Source organism: Volvox carteri, assembly GCF_000143455.1.
Source record: "Volvox carteri f. nagariensis unplaced genomic scaffold VOLCAscaffold_158, whole genome shotgun sequence".
NCBI classification, from domain to species: Eukaryota; Viridiplantae; Chlorophyta; class Chlorophyceae; order Chlamydomonadales; family Volvocaceae; genus Volvox; species Volvox carteri.
In genome coordinates, this window is record NW_003307701.1 from 26,419 (window position 1) to 29,641 (window position 3,223).

The following is a 3,223-nucleotide window of genomic DNA, read 5'->3' on the forward strand; positions in this document are numbered from 1 at the left end:
TTAAGGAATACATTACGGCGACGCTAGCAACTTTGTTACTTAGGTTGGAATAAATTGAGACCCCCCCTAAATGAAAAAAAAATCACTGGTTGGAATGGCTGTTCATCACAGCCTGTGCTGGTGAGAGTTTTCAAAACCAGCCGGCCTGTGCTGGGAAGTTGCCAGACATTGCAGTTATAAAGGACCATGACGAGCCTTTGTTGTGGGCTTGTCGATGAGGGGTGGGCTTCACTGAAGTCTGCCCAATTATCTCAAACTGCTACAGTTTTGTGGTAAGGAAGTGGGAGAGGCTGGGCACTGCCTGGTCCCCACAGCATGTGCTGGGGTTTTGTAAGTATGGCGATAATCGTTACATGCCAGGCAGTGTTAGCCTGCCAGAACCTTGCCAACATTGATGCAGAACAGACATCAGCTCAGCGGCATGGTTTAACCCAAGCAGACACTCTCCAGCATATTGAACTCCTCTCACCGTCTACCCATCGTCTATTCTTCGTCTACAATAGATGAATCGACTATAGACGACATGTATAGACGACTCGACTTTAGACGAACTATTGTAGATGACTCGTCTAATAGACGGGTCTTCAGGATATAGACGACCGAAAAAAATACAGACGCACCTGATGCATCCTCACCGCAACAATTGTTGTGCTGGGTGAAGGGACAGCTTTGTGGACACCTTGGACATATGGCCACGATCTTCATATTTTGTTGAGCTACTGTGTGCGAACTACTGTCCTTATTGATGCAGTGGTAGTAGCCCCTTTCGTTAGCCATGGAATGCTGCTGATGTCAATTGCTAGTTGGTTAGGCAAGCTGCGGGGTTGCCCAAATAGGCAATCTGGTGCAGTTTCTGAGGGAAGTGTCTGCTAGATGTTTTAGTATGTACTGTTGTNTTGGGTTGGGGAGATGAGTAAAAGTGTGCACATGTTCAGATGGCTGCTGATGACTGGCAGTATGTAGGTATCAAAATGGCATGTAATGTAGTGTTACAGAGTGGGAGGCTTCTGGGCCACTTTATCACATTGTCAGTTCTACGACTTATAGGGTTGTTGAAATTATTAGAATTTCAGGCGTTCTCTACTAATTATAATATTATTTCTAATTAGAACGTTAGAAATAATATTAGAAGACCTGGGGTAACTTCTCAGGGAGGGGGACTTTTCACTTCGGAGTTTCACCATGGTTACGGCAGATGCTAACCCAGGTGTTTTTAACGGTTTTTACGGGGCTACGACACCCGTAAGCAGGACTTCTCAGCCAAACCCCCGGTCGAAGTGACCTCTGGGTCACTAATTTCGCCTTTAAACTGTCTTAGACTGTCTTAAACTGTCTCTGCGTACGCCTTCCCAACATCTTTGGTACCTGAACCAAGAGTCCAAGAGTCCAGTCCTAATTGTCTGCAAAGCAACACCCAACACACAGTCTGGACATGCCAAACCTGTCGCCCCAAAACTTCTAGCAAAATCCTCATCAACTCATGCAAATTGCCCCAAGGCTTCCACGGCCCCTTCCTTCACTCCCCCTGCACGTCCAGCCCCTCCAGCAGCTGCATCAGCACCTCCTCATCCATCCCACACCGCTCCATCTGCAAGGCCTTCCGGTTCTGCCGGATGTAAATCAGCTGCGGAGGCGGCCTGAATAGCCATTCTAATGGGTGTACGACATTAGAACGTTCTAATCTGTTCTAAAGGGGTCTTCTAACTTTCTCATTAGAATTCTAATTAGTTTAATTGTAATATTATTTGTAGTTTCTAATGCACCAACAACCATAACGATTTATCACCTTATAGCACCAAATGGCATGTGTCACTGCGTTTTTTTACTGGTGTAACCAGTACTTGCCAGTATCTAATCTATTGTATCACAGCAGATGAATATTCCTCATCCTCTGACCCTAGAGAATGCATAGGTTCCGAACTGTTCTGAACCATGTCACCCCAACAGTCAGCAGGTGCACCAACCGGCAACAAGATGTGTCGTTCCTAACTAAGCCAACACACGGTAGGGCTCCTGTCTAATAGGCCACTCATATACTCGTACACAATGCTGCACAAAGTAAGTACAGATCACATTCTGGGGTTTGAAGCCGTTCCAGGAGTTCGTCTATCCCCACATATTCAAACTCGAATTAGATGACATTGTAGCACTGCCCATATGAATACACAAGTTGTGTAACACGGTACGACAGGTTGTGTCCCCCTTAAGCATAACCCAGGGGTTAGGGGTAGGGGTAGGGGTAAGTGGTTACCCATGTGGCTATGTACGAAGGGAGGTGGGTAACCTAACCCCGGGGTAGGGGTAACCCCTTACCAAGGGGTAACAAAGGGGTAGGGGTAACCCCTTACCAAGGGGTAACAAAGGGGTAGGGGTAATATTGTACTGAGGGGTAACAGACAGGGTAACCCGTGTTTACAAGTGTTCCTTGTCCGTATGCCGGGCCATATGCTGGTGTCAATGGATTGTAAGCATGTCCCTGTCCAACCTGCCTACACATGCTATCACAGCTGTCTCATCCATCTATGTGAGCACGTATGCCTATTTCGCCTATGTAAAAAAATATTTGCATGCCTCTCTATACACTTCCATCCATGCATATGCCTGTATCAAGCTCACATGTCTACACATACAAACATACATGTTCACCAAACACTTCGAGTGTACAATTGTAAAGATTGCCTCACCAACACAAGCCTTGCAGGGCTGTAGAGCCCGCCCATGGCCCCAGGCTCGGGGTGTGTATAAACTCGCTAATTACACCAACGTCATCATATCAAGAGAAAGGAAATCAGACCCAGCCCCCAGATTCAGTTCCGTATGATCTGATGTACGGCTCCATACACATGTCTCACTAAACGAGTTCCTGACTCCGATAATCAAATATCGGATAATCAAATATTTCTCCGATATCTGATTAATCCGAGGTCTCCCACCACGGGGACTCTAGAGTCCAGACCTGTTTTGCATGCACGGAAAAGAAATGGCAAAATTTAAGGTTATGCTTAATAACTGTCATACGACAGAAACCGGGAGGATAGCTATAGGTGGCAATACACATATCAGCTGCAGGGTTTTAACATTAGCTAGTGCCCAACTCTGAACAAAACCCAAAACCAAAACCCTGAGAGCACAACTTACTTCACTCACTGCCTATCCGTGGATCAGCTGACCCTCGACGGCGGCGGCTGGTCTTTGCCTGCTCTGCACCAGCCTCAGTTGGGGG